At 47.1% G+C, this 17756-nt stretch overlaps 1 protein-coding gene across 3 annotated transcripts in view; it reads right to left on the minus strand.

The window, feature by feature from the left end:
• The window catches only part of KCNJ16 (potassium inwardly rectifying channel subfamily J member 16), a 53022-nt gene that overhangs the window by 12249 nt on the left and 23017 nt on the right, over positions 1 to 17756 (minus strand). The window contains exon 1 of one of the 3 annotated variants that reach the window (XM_040331029.1): positions 12396 to 12532. The exons of the other annotated variants lie outside the window; for them this stretch is intronic. The gene's annotated coding sequence lies outside the window, so the exon portion shown is untranslated. Of the gene's footprint in view, positions 1 to 12395; positions 12533 to 17756 lie in introns of those variants that run through there. 3 annotated transcript variants of the gene reach the window in all.

Here is a 17756-nt window from a genome sequence, read left to right on the forward strand (position 1 = left end):
TATATCTGCTCTCTCTCTCTCTCCTTGTGCAGGGGGACTGGTCTTGTCTCCGCCCCCTCCTGTAGTTTTCTATAGTGGGTGGAGCCTGCTGGTACCCCTCCCACAGCTCTGCGCTCTCTCCTTGTGCAGGGGGACTGGTCTTGCCTCTGCCCCCTCCTGTAGTTTTCTGTAGTGGGTGGAGCCTGCTGGGCCCCTCCCACAGCTCTGCTCTCTGCTCTCTCCTTGTGCAGGGGGACTGGTCTTGCCTCCGCCCCCTCTTGTAGTTTTCTGTAGTAGGTGGAGACTGCTGGGCCCCTCCCACTGCTGATCTCTCTCCTTGTGCAGGGGGACTGGTCTTGTCTCCGCCCCCTCCTGTAGTTTTCTGTAGTGGGTGGAGCCTGCTGGGCCCCTCCCACAGCTCTGCTCTCTCTCTCCTTATGCAGGGGGACTGGTCTTGCCTCCGCCCCCCTCCTAAAGTTTTCTGTAGTAGGTGGAGCCTGGTGGTACCCCTCCCACAGCTCTGCTCTCTCTCTCTCTCCTTGTGCAGGGGGACTGGTCTTGCCTCCGCCCCCCTCCTGTAGTTTTCTGTAGTGCGTGGAGCCTGCTGGGCCCCTCCCACAGCTTTGCTCTCTCTCTCCTTGTGCAGGTTGACTGGTCTTGTCTCCGCCCCCTTCTGTAGTTTTCTGTAGTGGGTGGAGCCTGCTGGGCCCCTCCCACAGCTCTGCTCTCTCTCTCCTTATGCAGGGGGACTGGTCTTGCCTCCGCCCCCCTCCTAAAGTTTTCTGTAGTAGGTGGAGCCTGGTGGTACCCCTCCCACAGCTCTGCTCTCTCTCTCTCTCCTTGTGCAGGGGGACTGGTCTTGCCTCCGCCCCCCTCCTGTAGTTTTCTGTAGTAGGTGGAGCCTGCTGGGCCCCTCCCACAGCTTTGCTCTCTCTCTCCTTGTGCAGGTTGACTGGTCTTGTCTCCGCCCCCTTCTGTAGTTTTCTGTAGTGGGTGGAGCCTTCTGGGCCCCTGGATTTTTTTGGGGGGGAGGGGGGATTTGTGCTGGTAGGGATGAGTGGGGCTAGGATGGGGGGTTTGTGCTCGAAGGGGGGATTTTTGGAGGATTTGAGCTGGGTGCTTAGGGGGTGAGCACGCAGATTAGTCTTCAATTTTTTTTTGGGGGGGGGGATTTTTGCTGACTCATATTGCTCATACATCTTAGGGGGGGGGGGCGTAATTTGGCATGTTCACCCCAGGCTCTAGATGACCTTGGGCACCTGCATAAGTATGCCAAGATGGCAGCGCTGACTCTCTCGGCGCGCACGCTCTCCGCCCGGGCGGGAGGTGAAGTATCCCCAGCGAGCGGCGGATCACGGCGGACGGACGGACCCCGGGGGCCCCAGACACGGCAATAACAATTCAGGGCTCTATAACGTCAAACGAATTCCGATTCGTCAGGAATTCCAAAAAAAAAAATCAATAAAAGTTAAATTTGGCAACAAAAGAATTTCTCTTTAAACACGGCGGCGGGCGGAGACGTAAATAGCGCGCGGCTCGCAGACGCTCGCACAAACTTTAAAGTCATGCAACCCGGCCGCAATTTGCACCAGAATAATCTTAGAGAAACAAACACCGTGACATTCAATTCTTCAAAGTGAAACCAGACGCCGCTCAGAGAGAAAAAAACGGCGAGGAACCGCCGAAGGTTGGCGCTATAATAAGCAACAGAAGAATCTCACCAATTATTTGTGTCTTTTTTTTTTTTTTTACTCCAGATCTGCAGAGAATCCGGCGACTTCGCCCGTCGCGGGGCGATTAACCGGTTTCCAAGCCGCTGGGACGCTGCAGGAAGATCGCGGCGGGATTGGCGAATCAATCGCAGGAAACACGGAAGACCGAAATCCCTTTTACCTGCCAAAGGGTTTTGTATTTGTCCATCCAGACCTAAGATCTGCACTGCTCTCATCTTGGGACCTGATCGTTCTCTGCTGCAGTTTCACTTTCACTTACAGGTCTGTTTCCCCTCCCCCCCCCCAGCCTCTGACTAGACAAGTAAAAAGAGAAGAGAAGCAGCAGACGGATGAGGATTGCTTTCTCCTCCTATTAACATGATCTTTCCGCTGCAATACACCAGGTTGGCTCCTTGTGCTGCTTCTCCCTCTGCCTCTCTGAGCTCTGCTGTACAGGGACTGCCAATTCAGAAACTTTTAATGCAAATATCTGCAGATGGATGAGCCTTTCTCTCTGTCACTCTGTTCTTTCCTTCTATCAACATGCTCCTTGCACAGCAACACACCACGATGGCTTCTTGTGCTGCTTCTCCCTCTGCCTCGCTGAGCTCTGCTGTACAGGGACTGCCAATTCGGGGACTGCCAATGCTTGCATATATCTGCAGATGGATGAGCTTTTCTCTCTCTGCTCTCTCCTCCTATAAAAATGCTCCTTGCACTGCAACACAGCCTGGGTTGGCTCCTTGTGCTGCTTCTCCCTCTGCCTCTCTGAGCTCTGCTTTACAGGGACAGCCAATGCTTGCAGATGGATGAGCTTTTTTTCTCTCTGTCACTCTGTTCTTTCCTTCTATCAACATGCTCTTATGCACTGCAACACAGTTCTTCTGTACAGCGAATGCTAGACGTGTGCGTTTGTTTTCGTTCTGAATTCTAATTCAAATTATTCAGAATGTATCCGAATTTCCCAATTAGAATTGTACCGAATTTAAACGAATCTGAAATAACGCAAAAAAAATAAAACATTTTGGATGAATTTTGAAGTCTAATAGTTTTACAATTTCTAAAAAGAATAAAATAGAAAATAAAGGAATAGAATAGAAAAATGTATTTTGTTATTATTAATATTTATTATATTATTATTATTATTATTATTATTATTATTATTATTATTATTATATATCATTTATTATTATTTATTATATTACTATTATTATTATTATTATTATTATTATTATTATTATTATAATATAACATATTATTTATTATTATTATTATTATTTATTATTATTATTATTATTATTATTATTATTATTATTATTTATTATTATTTATTATATTACTATTATTATTATTATTATTATTTATAATTTATTATATTATTATTATTATTATTATTATTATAATATAACATATTATTTATTATTATTATTATTATTATTATTACATATATATATATATATATATATATATATATATATATATATTATGTATTATTATTATTATTATTATTATTATTATTATTATTAATTATTATATTATTATTATATATTATTTATTATATTATTATTATATTATTATTATTATATAGTATATATTATATTATATTATTATTATTATTATTATTATTATTATTATTATAATTATTATTATTTATTATATTATTATTATTATTATTATTATTATTATTATTATAATATAACATATTATTTATTATTATTATTATTATTATTATTATTATTATTATTACATATTATATATATATATATATATATATATATATATATATATATATATATATATATATATATATATATATATATATACATATATATATATATATATATATATATATATATATATATATATTATGTATTATTATTATTATTATTATTATTATTATTGTTATTATTATTAATTATTATATTATTATTATATAGTATTTATTATATTATTGTTATTATATTATTATTATTATTATTATTATATAGTATTTATTATATTATATTATATTATTATTATTATTATTATTATTATTATTATTATTATTATTATTTATTATATTATTATTATATTATTATTATTATTATTATTATTATTATTATTATTATTATATATCACTTATTATTTATTTAATTTATTTAGAAATTGGAAAACATTTCAAATCAAATCGAAAACAAATAAACAAAACAAATTTAATGAATGAAACAAATTTAAAGGGGAGTTCCGGCCTTTTTTTAAGTTTATTAACAGTCAGCAGCTACAAAAAGTGTAGCTGCTGGCTTTTAATAAACAGACACTTGCATGCTCCACGGTTCCAGCGACGTGCCGGCCGGGGCTCCGCTCCTCTCCCCCCCTCTTCATTCTTAGTGTGGGCACCCGGCAGTGACAGCTTTCGGCTTCACGGCCGGGCACCCACTGCGCAATGCGCGAGCGGCGCGCCGCCGTCGGATTGGACAGGCGCTCGCCTACAGGGAGGGGCTGCAATAAGGCGATTAAGCTATAATAATACAAATAATAATCCAGTGTATACAATTGCTATACAAGTCATATTGTAATTGACTCTCCCCTTTTTATCCCCCATGAAAGTGGAGCTTTTTTTGGCACATTGTCAGCTTGGTGTATTTTCATGGGCAGAGCACAGGTACAGTTTAAGACACAGGGGGTGGATTTAGACATTTCCCCCTCCCCAGGCCCGTCGGAACCCGACAGCAAAGCAAGCATTTGCCTTGGGCCCCGAGCTGGCCAGGGGCCCCAGCAGGGAGGGCCGCACCGCTGCGTCCTCCTGCAGTCCGGTCGGCCGTGTACCATAACCGCGCGGTACAGGAGAATCAGGCCGGACTGACAGGAAGTGCACACACTGAGTGTTCACGTCCTTTCAGTCCGGCCCCGGGAACAGCAAATTGAATCTCCTGTACCGCGCAGTTATGGTACACGGCCGACCGGACTGCAGGAGGACGCAGCGATGCGGCAATGGCCCTCCCTGCTGGGGCCTCTGTGCGGACACTAACATCCCCCCCCCCCCCCCGCTTCTCAAATAAAAAACTGAAATGCCCTGCCCCTCCCCCTCACCCCGGTGTCAGACGGGGGAGGGTTTATTTAGGGGTTAATGTTACCAATGAGGTCACTTCAGGAGAATAACAAGGTAATTAGCGCAGTAATATATTCTCAGGTGTGATATTGTTGGGTGTGGCGCATTTTTAATATCACTTTTATTGAAGTTCCTCCGCCAAATATTATTATTATTATCATTATTGCACACAGTATACTAAATACAAGACTTAACTCCTACAGCCCCGGAAGGTTTTTAAAAAAAGCCAACTGGAGAAAAAAAAAAACTTCTCTGATTCGGAGATCCTGGACTAAATTATTCAAAGATATAATCACATACTACGCCTGATTGGGGCTGCTGTTAGAAATCACGGGGCCCCTGGTACTGCCCACCTGGCATTGCCCCCTCCAATATATCAAAACAACATTTTCACCCAAAAATATATTAAATCATTCTTACAGGACACTAAAATAACAGAGAAGCCGTTTGAATTTGCCTGTTTTTTATATGTAGTTTTTAAAAAATTTGAAATAAATATTTTGGTGCAGATCCACATAGAATTACATCCGCGCAGCGTATCAGAGATACGCTACGCCGCCGTACCTTACCTGGCTTTAGTTTGAATCCCCAACGATTTCGCGCCGCAAGTTACGGCGGCGTAGTGTACTTCTGGCGGCGGAATTCAAATCGTCGATTAGGGGGCGTGTTCCATTTAAATGAAGCGCGTCCCCGCGCCGAATGAACTGCGCATGCGTCGTTCCGAAATTTCCCGCCGTGCATTGCGCTAAATGACGTCGCTAGGACGTCATTTTTTTTAACTTAGACATGAGTTACGTCCATCCCTATTCACGGACGACTTACGCAAAAAAAAAAAAAATTTAAAATTTCGACCCGGGAACGACGGCCATACTTAACATTGCAAGTCTACCTATACGCCGCACAATACCAGCTTTAACTATACGCCGGAAAAAGCCGACTACAGACGACGTTAGAAAATGCGACGGCCGCGCGTACCTTCGTGGATCGTCGTAAATCGCTAATTTGCATACCCGACGCGGAAAACTACGCAAACTCCACCCAGCGGACGCCAAAGTATTACATCTAAGATCCGAAGGCGTACAAAGCCGTACGCCTGTCGGATCTTACTCAGATGCCGTCGTATCTTGGTTTGAGGATTCAAACTAAAGATACGACGCGGGAAATTTGAAAGTACGCCGGCGTATCAATAGATACGCCGGCGTACTTGCTCTGTGGATCTGCCTCTTTATATTTAAGGAAAAAAAAATGTAAATGTTTTAAAATTATTTTATTTTACTATATGTTTTTTCTTTTTTTTAATATATATATATATATATACCGTATATTTTTTTACTGGACAGGAAAGGTGGCATGTGTCTCTACCTGCAGCAGCTGAGAGCCGGCGGGAGGGAGAGAAATCAGTTTTCAGCTGCTGCAGAAATCTGCACAGGGCATCCCGTAATTGCCCTTCAGTCCGACTGCACTGATTCCCTCTGCTGTTCGGGCCCCTCCTGTGTGCCCGGGCCCCCTACAGGAGGACTGATGGTCCCCCCCCCTATCAGCGGCCCTGCGCCTGATACCAAACGAGCGGTGGACACTGGAACAAACTATTTTTTTCTGAATCTCCAAACATCACCAACTCTAAGCACAAGTCCTGGATCCTGATCCCCCTTGGAGTCGCACGTAGAAATATCCTAAAACCACCGGACCTCGTCCACGCGTCCGAAAACTCTCTCCGAATAAAAGGGAACTTTTACAAAATAGGCGCCGACTTTACTCACCCCTCTTCAAAACTTACCTTCTATAGGAGATGGGGAGCCTTCCTGCGCTCTCCACTGTGCCCATCAAGGAACTCGGTACCTTTGAGGAGTCTTTTTCAATATCTCCAACGTCTCCGGACAACTTTATGACACCATTGATGTCATCTCAGAGATTTACTACCTGGAGTATCTCATACAATCTCAAACACTTCAAGGTTGGTCCGATTAGATAGATGTGCAACCTCTTCCCTTTTATTGCATTTGGTTGCATTTGAGGGGGAAACTGGCTGCATTTTAAGGGGAAACTGGCTGTATTTGGTGGGGAAACTGGCTGCATTTAATGGGGCAAACTGGCTGCATTTTGTGGGGAAACTGGCTGCATTTGATGGGGAAACTGGCTGTATTTGATATGGAAACTGGCTGCATTTGATGGGGAAACTGGCTGCATTTTAGGGGAAACTGGCTGTATTTGGTGGGGAAACTGGCTGCATTTGGTGGGTAAACTGGCTGCATTTAATGGGGAAACTGGCTGCATTTTGTGGGGAAACTGGCTGCATTTGATGGGGAAACTGGCTGCATTTTGTGGGGAAACTGGCTGCATTTGATATGGAAACTGGCTGCATTTGATGGGGAAACTGGCTGCATTTTAGGGGAAACTGGCTGCATTTGATGGGGAAACTGGCTGCATTTGAGTGGAATCTGGCTGCATTTGATGGGGAAACTGGCTGCATTTTAGGGGAAACTGGCTGCATTTGATGGGGAAACTGGCTGCATTTGTTGGGAAACTGGCTGCATTTGATGGGGAAACTGGCTGCATTTGAGGGGGAAACTGGCTGTATTTGATGGGGAAACTGGCTGCATTTAGTGGGGAAACTGGCTGCATTTGAGCGGAAACTGGCTGCATTTTAAGGGGAAACTGGCTGCATTTGAGGGGAAACTTGTTGCATTTTAAGGGGAAACTGGCTGCATTTGATGGGGAAACTGGCTGCATTTGATGGGGAAACTGGTGGCAATTGATGGGGCAAGCTGGCTGCATTTGAGGGAAACTGGCTGCATTTGAGGGGGAAACTGGCTGCATTTGATGGGGAAACTGGCTGCATTTGAGGGGAAAACTGGCTGCATTTGATGGGCAAACTGGCTGCATTTGAGGGGGAAACTGGCTGCATTTGATGGGGAAACTGTCTGTATTTGATGGGGAAACTGGCTGTATTTGATGGGGAAACTGGCTGCATTTGAGGGGGAAACTGGCTGCATTTAAGGGGAAAACTGGCTGCATTTGAGGGGGAAACTGGCTGAATTCGATGGGGAAACTGGCTGCATTTGAGGGGGAAACTGGCTGAATTCGATGGGGAAACTGACTGCATTTGAGGGGGAAACTGGCTGCATTTGAGGGGGAAACTGGCTGCATTTGATGGGGAAACTGGCTGCATTTGAGGGAAACTGGCTGCATTTAAAGGGGAAACTGGCTGCATTTAAAGGGGAAACTGGCTGCATTTGAGGGTGAAACTGGCTGCATTTGATGGGGAAACTGGCTGTATTTGATGGAGAAACTGGCTGAATTTGAGGGGGAAACTGGCTGCATTTTAAGGGGAAACTGGCTGCATTTGAGGGGGAAAATGACTGCATTTTAGGGGAAACTGGCTGTATTTGGTGGGGAAACTGGCTGCATTTGAGGGGGAAACTGGCTGCATTTGATGGGGAAACTGGCTCCATTTGATGGGGAAACTGGCTGTATTTGATGTGGAAACTGGCTGCATTTTAAGGGGAAACTGGCTGCATTTGAGGGGAAACTGGCTGCATTTTAAGGGCAAACTGGCTGCATTTGAGGGGAAACTGGCTGTATTTGATGGGGAAACTGGCTGTATTTGATGGGGAAACTGGCTGCATTTGATGGGGAAACTTGCTGTGTTTGAGGGGGAAACTGGTGGCATTTGATGGGGAAAGTGGCTGCATTGGAGGGGAAACTGGCTGCATTTGAGGGAAACTGGCTGCATTTGATGGGGAAACTGGTGGCAATTGATGGGGCAAACTGGCAGCAATTGATGGGGATACTGGCTGCATTTGAGGGGAAACTGGCGGCATTTGATGGGGAAACTGGCTGCATTCGAGGGGGAAACTGGCTGCATTTGATGGGGAAACTGGCTGCATTTGAGGGGGAAATTGGCTGCATTTGAGGGGGAAACTGTCTGCATTTGATGGGGAAACTGGCTGCATTTGGTGGGGTAACTGGCTGCATTTGAGGGGGAAACTGGCTGCATTTGAGGGAAACTGGCGGCATTTGATGGGGAAACTGGCTGCATTTGAGGGAAACTGGCTGCATTTGAGGGGAAACTGGTGACAATTGATGGGGCAAACTGGCAGCAGTTGGTGGGGCAAGCTGGCTGCATTTGAGGGGAAACTGGCTGCATTTAAGGGGGCAAACTGGCGTCAATTGATGGGCACAGTGGCAGAAATTGATGGGCACACTGGCTGCAATTCACGGGCACAGTGGCTGCGTTTAATGGGCACAGTGGCTGCAATTGATGTTTGTTTGTGCCCCCCCAAAAAAATGTTGAGCACCAGCCTCCACTGCTTCTTCTACTGCAGACTGAAATTCGTTCTCTTTGGTAGGAAATGTCAGCATCTCATCATCAATGGGCGAAGGCCAACAAGTACAAATGTGAAAGTCATTATTATTATTATTATTATTATTAACTTCAGGTAAACGCTACCAAATGACCCGACACAATTCCTTCCCCGGCGCTATAAATACTCAATTTTCCCTTTTTTTACGCCATAAACACCAAGCAAACAGGAGCCCTGAAAGCGGCGGTTGTCTGTAGACCCTTAGCAGAACGTTCTTCCAATATCGACTAAAAGCCTTTAAAGTCCGTCGTATATTCCATGGCGGTACGAGATGTTCCTGACTAATTATATTTTTTACAAGCCTGTGTATTTTTTTATTAAGCCAGCGATCCGATGTGAATGCGGCAGACAACTTTATACAGCCAAGGACAAGCTTGCCAATCAAACCCCTTCGCAGCCTAGATTCTGAGACTCGCAGACTGCGGGGAAAGGTATCGGCCTTTGGACGAGAATTCGCAGAGCTTTCCGAATGTTTTCTTGGATCTCCTCGCCTTAGGTTAGAGCTTTCCCAGTCATCCCTCACAGGACCCAGGATTAGTCTAATCAAGTTGTACCGCTACCAACCGGCTATTTCGAAGCTGGCAAACAAAGGACTGCCCAGTATAACTCCTCCCACTCTCACTTGGGTGATGGACGTCTTCCGTCTGCTCTGAGCCATGTGACTCAAAGGAATGACACCTCTGCAGACTCCAACACCAAGGATTTTACTGTATATATACGTTGCTTTGAACCTGATGCGCGGTCTCAATGACTGTGCCCGCGGGACCCGCGTACTCGATGTTCGCCAGTGTCCCGTGATCGGGTCACGGAACGGCAGAACGGGGGGATGCCTTTGTAAACAAGGCATCTCCGTGTTCTGCCTGGTGACACAGCACTGATCGTCTGCTCCCTCTCATCGGGAGCAGCGATTGGCGACGTGTCAAGCCGCGTACACGCGATCAGTCCATCCGATGAGAACGGTCTGATGGACCGTTGTCATCGCTTAACCGATGAAGCTGACTGATGGTCCGTGGCGCCCACACACCATCGGTTAAATAACCGATCGTGTCAGAACGCGGACACGTAAACCACGTACGACGGCACTATAAAGGGGAAGGCCAAAGCCTTTGGCGCCACCCTTGGGGCTGCTTTAGCTGATTCCGTGTTAGTAAAAGACGATTCGCGCTTTTCTGTCTGTTACAGCGTGATGAATGTGCTTACTCCATTACGAACGCTAGTTTTACCAGAACGAGCGCTCCCGTCCCCTAATTTAGTCTGAGCATGCGTGGATTTTTAACCGATGGTTCGTGCCTACTAACGATCGGTTTTGACCTATCGGTTAGGAATCCATCAGTTAAAATTGAAAGCAAGTTGGCTTTTTTTTTAACCGATGGTTAACCACTTAAGGACCCCTTCACGCCGATATACGTCAGCAGAATGGCGACGTATATCATCGCCATTTTCGTAAAAAAAAATCGCAATAAGCATTTATCGATTGGTTTGCGCAAAATTTATAGCGTTTACAAAATAAGGGGTAGTTTTATTGCATTTTTATAAAAAAAAAAAATTTTTACTACTAATGGCGGCGATCAGCATTTTTTTTCGTGACTGCGACATTATGGCGGACACTTCGGACACTTTTGACACATTTTTGGGACCATTGTCATTTTCACAGCAAAAAATGCATTGTTTACTGTGAAAATGACAATTGCAGTTTGGGAGTTAACCACAAGGGGGCACTGAAGGGGTTAAGTGTGACCTCATCTGTGTTTACAACTGTAGGGGGGTGTGGCTGTAGGTGTGACGTCATCGATTGTGATTCCCTATATTAGGGAACACACGATCGATGACGGCGCCACAGTGAAGAACGGGGAAGCTGTGTTTACACACACCTCTCCCCGTTCTTCAGCTCCGGGGACCGATCGCGGGACTCCAGCGGCGATCGGGTCTCGCGGCCGCGGTCACGGAGCTTCGGCTACCCACGGCTGGGCACTTAAAGAGGACGTACCTGTACGTGCCTGTGCCCAGCCGTGCCATTCTGCCGACGTAAATGTACAGGAGGCGGTCCTTAAGCGGTTAAAAACGTAATGTTATGGGGCCCCTACAAGCTTGCCCCAATTTACGCACCTACTCTCAGGAATGAAAGTACAATTTTTCTACTTCACAGTGGCCTAGATTCAGGTAGATTTGCGCCCTCTTACGGAGGCGCAGCGTACCGTTTTAACGCTACGCCTCCGTAAATCACGTGCGCTACGCTTCATTCACGAAGCAGTAGCTCCGTAATTTGCGCGGGCGCTCCGTAAAAATGGCCGGCGTAAGCACGCGTAATTTAAATGATCCCGTAGGGGGCGTGGATCATTTAAATTACGCGCGTTCCCGCGCCGAACGTAGTGCGCATGCTCCGTCGGGAAACTATCCCGACGTGCATTGCGGTAAATGACGTCGCAAGGACGTCATTTGCTTCAACGTGAACGTAAATGGCGTCCAGCGCCATTCACGATTCACTTACGCAAACAACGTCATTTTTAAAAATCGCGACGCGGGAACGACGGGTATACTTAGCATTGGCTGCCCCTGCTAATAGCATGGGCAGCCTTACGCAGAACCCGACGAACGTAAACGACGTAAAATGCGTACGCAGGGCGCGCGTAGGGTTGTGAATCGGCGTGAGTATGCAATTTGCATACTCTACGCTGACCACTACGGGAACGCCACCTAGCGGCCATCGTAAGAATGCAGCCTACGATACGACGGCATAAGAGCCTTATGCCAGTCATATCTTAGGCTGGAGTCGGCGTAACGAGCTTTCTGAATACAGAAAAGTCGTTACGCCGGCGCAACTAAGCAATTGCGCTGCGTAACTATGGATACGCAGTCGCAATTGCTTACTGAATCCACCCCAGTGTGTCACTTGCCACCAGATTCAGAGTCTCACTGCACACTGAGCCCAGGGGTCATCAGGAGGATGGAGCGGCTCAGTGCCCATCAAAGGAGGGGGAGGAGAGGAGCAGCTGGATTGAACCACGGGTTTTTCCGGGGGAGGGTATACTCATTTCTGCTCCCCTCGAGCGCACCAACTGACACTCCTTTGCCTAGTAGTGCTATTTCAAGTCATCCGGCTCTGATGGGGCCCCAGGTGAATGTGGGGCCCCCGGGCTGTGCCCAGGGGTGCCCGCTCAGTAAGACGGCCCTGCTCATATAAAGGCCCAAAACAATCCACCTAAAATGACGCTTTACAGCGGAAGAAGACGGATCTTCAGTTGTGTCACCTACCTGATTCCTCAGACACTCGGGCACTCAGACACTCGGGTGAGTTCCTATTTCTCCCGCCGTCCTCAGTGACAGCAGAGAATGCCGAGATGTTTACCTCTCTCCCGAGGTGCCATTGTGATAATGACAGGGATTGGTGCCAAGGGCAGGCGTGGCTCTTTCTTTAGAAACGTTCCCAAACGTTGTCATTTCTCAAACATCACTTGGCTGCCGCCGCCAACTTTGGGCGGAGCTACAATGTTACAGAATCAGATGTGTCAACACGCGTTTCCCCATTTCTCGCATGTCCTGTTAACTCTTTTTTTCCCCTTTTTTTGGTTACAAGTTTAAAAAAATTAGTTTAGGCCTGAAGATCCCATAAAACCCTCCCCGATATTATATATTTTCTGAAAGAGAATAAAATAGCGGCAGTTCCACTTTTTGATGTCACGATATTAGTGCAACAGTTAACCGGGTAATTTTTTGCGATTCGGCACTGCGTCGCTTTAACTGACAATTGCGCGGTCGTGTGACATTGTACCCAAACAAAATTAACGTCCTTTTTTCCCCACAAATAGACCTTTTTTTTGGTGGTATTTGATCACCTCTGCGGTTTTTATTCTTTGCGCTATAAACAAAAAAATATATATTTTTTTTTTTAAACTATGGCCCAGATTCACAGAGAGCAAGGCCCGCATTACGCCGCCGTAGAGTAACCACCGTACACGCTACGCCAGCGCAGCGCAGAGAGGCAAGCATTGCATTCAGCAAGCCAGTGCTCCCAACGCTGCGCCAGCGTGGCGTGGGTTTCGAAGGCGTACGCCGGCGTAGGTGGAAGTGGGCGTGACCCATGCAAATGAGGCGTGACCCCATGCAAATGATGACAGGTACGTATAACGAACTGCGCATGCACACACCCCCCCGCGCCTGCTCACAACCACCCCGCCACAACTGCCTAAGCTACGCCGGATCACTGCGTACGCCGTGAACGCAACGTACGCCCAGCCAGACACACGTCCAACGCACAATACGCCGGCTTGTGTTCCCTGGTGCAGACCTGAGCATGTCTGTTGCCGGGTTGCTCCTCCTTTATGGGGAATAACTTTACGGCGGACGTACAACTTACGCGCATCTCACGTAGCATGCGCCGGGCACACGCACATTCGTGAATTGCCATATTTCCCTCATTTGCATGTTTGAATGGCTAATCAATGTGAGCGGCACCATCCGCCCAGCCTAAATGTGCGCCCACCCTACGCCGGCGTAAGCAAGCTACGTCAGCGGGGTGTAGCCTGTTTTTAGGCGCATATTAGTTTGTGGGTCTGGCGCACAGATACGACGGCGCACATTTGCACTTACGTCGGCGTAAGTCACTGGGGGAGGGGAGACTGAGGAAAGGCTTCCTCCTGCCTGCAGCAGACTGACGACATTGTCACAGCCTAGGCAAAGTCACTGGGGGGAGGGGGAGACTGAGGAAATGCTTCCTCCTGCCTGCAGCAGACTGATGACATTGTCTCAGCCTAGGCAAAGTCACTGGGGGGGGAGGGGAGACTGAGGAAATGCTTCCTCCTGCCTGCAGCAGACTGATGACATCGTCTCGGCCTAGGCAAAGTCACTGGATTGGAACTCAAGAACGGCTTTTTAATCTTTCTAACTTGCATAGCAGTCCTGTTGGTGGGAAGATTTAAAGAAGGACAGGATAAGAAGTGTGACGCGGCGTGTACTCTGTCCCCGTGTAGTGCGACGTGTCAGACTGGTAAATCTCCTTCGAGGATCACTTCATAATCTAATGATAGTAATCAGGTGTTATGCCGGAGCATGCAGAGAGGATGTTTGGTTTCATCAGGTAGACGCCCGGAACGCCCTTTAAATCCCGGGATTCTCCGGCCAGTTCCAGCTTGTGGTGATCTCAGTAGCCACAATCCATCCATTCCTCTCTAATTACCTAAAACACGCCGAGAATCCTGAGAGGAGTGCCTCGGAGTGGAGCACCATGCTGCCCTCCAACTTGTTCTCAGGTTGGGTTTTGTCCCGAGTCATGGAATGTTTTTCCTTCCTAATGTTAAATGTCCAGATGTTTCCACCACTCCGCCGTGTTTTCCAGAGGAACGTTCTTGGCTCCGGTTCTTCTTGTGTATTTTGAGGTTGTCTTATTTTTCCGTTAGGTGGGGGCACCGCTGGTGTGCGCTGTATTAGTGGACATGAGACGACTGCTGACCAAGCGTTCCCAGGAGATGGAGGTGGGGAGGCAAGGGTCATTGATGGGGTGGGGATAGAAGGGTCATTGATGGAGGTGGGGAAGGCTCATTGATGGAGGTGGGGAGGGAAGGCTCATTGATGGAGGTGGGGATAGAAGGGTCATTGATGGGGTGGGGATAGAAGGGTCATTGATGGAGGTGGGAGAGAAGGGTCATTGATGGAGGTGGGGAGGGAAGGCTCATTGATGGAGGTGGGGAGGGAAGGCTCATTGATGGTGGTGGGGGAGGCTCGTTGATGGAGGTGGGGAGAAAATGGTTCATTGATGGAGGTGGGCAGGGAAGGCTTATTGATGGAGGTGGGGGAGGGAAGGCTCATTGATGGAGGTGGGGAGGGAAGTCTCATGGATGGAGGTGGGGAGGGAAGGCTCATTGATGGAGATGAGGAGGGAAGGCTCGTTGATGGAGGAGGGGAGGGAAGGCTCATTGATGGCGGTGTAGGAGGAAAGGCTTGTTGATGGAGGTGGGGACGGAAGGCTCATTGATGGAGGTGGGGAGGGAAGGTTCATTGATGGAGGTGGAGAGGGAAGGCTCATTGATGGCGGTGTAGGAGGAAAGGCTTGTTGATGGAGGTGGGGAGGGAAGGCTCATTGATTGAGGTGGGGAGGGAAGGCTCATTGATGGAGGTGGGGAGGGAAGGCTCATTGATGAAGATGGGGGAGAGAAGGCTCGTTGATGGAGGTGGGGAGGGAAGGCTCATTGATGGAGGTGGGGAGGGAAGTTTCATTGATGGAGATGGGAAGGGAAGGCTCATTGATGGAGGTGGGGAGGGAAGGCTCATTGATGGAGGTGGGGAGGGAAGGCTCATTGATGGAGGTGGGGAGGGAAGTTTCATTGATGGAGATGGGAAGGGAAGGCTCATTGATGGAGGTGGGGAGGGAAGGCTCATTGATGGAGGTGGGGAGGGAAGGCTCATTGATGGAGGTGGGGAGGGAAGGCTCATTGATGGAGGTGGGGAGGAAAGTCTCATTGATGGAGGTCGGGAGGGAAGTCTCATTTATGAAGGTGGGAAGGGAAGGCTCATTGATGGAGGTGGGGAGGGAAGTCTCATGGATGGAGGTGGGGAGGGAAGGCTCATTGATGGAGGTCGGGAGGGCATTCTCATTTATGAAGGTGGGGAGGGAAGTCTCATGGATGGAGGTGGGGAGGGAAGGCTCATTGATGGAGGTCGGGAGGGCATTCTCATTTATGAAGGTGGGGAGGGAAGGCTCATTGATGGAGGTGGGGAGGGAAGGCTCATTGTATTCTGGGTTTAATACCAATTTAGGAGGAGCGTCTAGGGGGGGAACAAGGGCAAGTCACCGTATCAGAAAACAAATAAACAGGCAGGTTATTTCCTGGCAGCCATATTGGATGGCATCCAGAATGAGTTAAGTCATCAAGGTAATTCCTACGAAATGCTGCTGATAATTTATTATTATCGGCACCGCCTGGCACAAAATATTATTAATGCTTACGGCTGTCCCAAATGCCCCAGACCTGTTTTCCAGTGTAATGTACGTCTGTAGGTGTGAAAATATGTCTAAATGCGTATAAAAATACAGGCATATGCTTGTGAATTGACTCTATTGGCTACAAAAAAAAATTCCGGCCAGTTGAGTGAGTTTACGCGCTCATACGCAGCTAAGTGCAGTAGGCATTCCATTGTAGCTCTGGCTGTACTTTAGGGTCGTTGTCCTGCTGGAAGGTGAACCTCCCCACCAGTCTCAAGTCTTTTGCAGACTTTTCTTCTAAGATTGTCCTGTATTTGGCTCCATCCATCATCCCATCAACTCTGACCGGCTTCCCTGTCCCTGCTGAAGAAAAGCATCTCCACCACATGATGCTGCCACCACCATGTTTCACGGTGGGGATGGTGTGTTCAGGGTGATGCGCAGTGTTAGTTTTTCCCCAAACATAGGGTTTTGCTTTTAGGCTAAAAAAAAATGTTGGTGTCATGTGACCAGAGCACCTTGTTCCGCATGTTTGCTGTGTCCCCTCCCCCACGTGGCTTCTCACAAACTGCAAACAGGACGTCTTATGTCTTTCTTTCACCAATGTCTTTCTTCTTGTCACTCTTCCATAAAGGGCAGATTTGTGGAGAGACCACTAATAGTTGTCCTGTGGACAGATTCTCCCCCCTGAGATGTGGATCTCTGCAGCTCCTCCAGAGTTCCCATGGGCCTCTTGGCTGCTTCTCTGATAAATGCTCTCCTTGTCCGGCCCGGTCAGTTTAGGTGGACGGCCATATCTTGGTAGGTTTGCAGTTGTGCCATACATACTCTTTCCATTTTCGGATGAAGGATTGAACAGAGCGCCATGAGATGGTCAAAGCTTGGGAGATTTTTTTATAACCTAACCCTGCTTTATACTTCTCCACAACTTTATCCCTGACCTGTCTGGTGTGTTCCTTGGCATTAATGATGCTGTTTGTTCACTAAGGTTCTCTAACAAACCTCTGAGGGCTTCACAGAACAGCTGTATTTATACTGAGATTACATGACACACAGGTGGACTCCGCCCTCTTCACATGGTCATTGTTTTATGGTAGGGGCCAGGAGGACCATCTGTAGGGTGAAGGATGATGCAGATTTCAGCACCCCTAACCCCAATCACCTCGCTCCCCCCCTAGTCCCCGGTATGGCACTCTGCATGTCCTGTGCATTGTGAGACCTGAGCTCAGCTGAGATATTCTTAACAACAACCAGTTTTTCCGCCTTCCCCAGGAAGGTTGTGCAAGATCCTTTATCTGTTATGTGACTCTTATCTCCATGTAATCTGCTGCTAGGTGTAAGCAATTAAAGGGCTAGTCTACATTTGCAGTACACTATGAAATTCCCACCAGGTTTGCTTTATAACTAGAGCATGTGCCTTTATTTACAGGGGGATCCCTCTATAATGAAAAGGGGGTTTCCACTTCAAGTGATAAAGCGGGAAGGTCCTCTATTTGGTGATGAGGGCGGGGCTGACACCATTTAGAGGTGGCTGAAGCAACGGACAGCCAGTGACATATTTTGGGGGTCACCAGAGAATGTTCTTTAGGAAAGGCTACACCCCTTTAAAGGATAAGTCCTTCCTAGTGTTAAAATCTAAGATGTGATGAGAAATCCCGACTCTGTTTCTGTTCTCCTGGAAATTTTGGGAGTCACGT

This window comes from Rana temporaria, chromosome 12 (genome assembly GCF_905171775.1).
Source record: "Rana temporaria chromosome 12, aRanTem1.1, whole genome shotgun sequence".
In the NCBI taxonomy this organism is placed as follows: domain Eukaryota; kingdom Metazoa; phylum Chordata; class Amphibia; order Anura; family Ranidae; genus Rana; species Rana temporaria.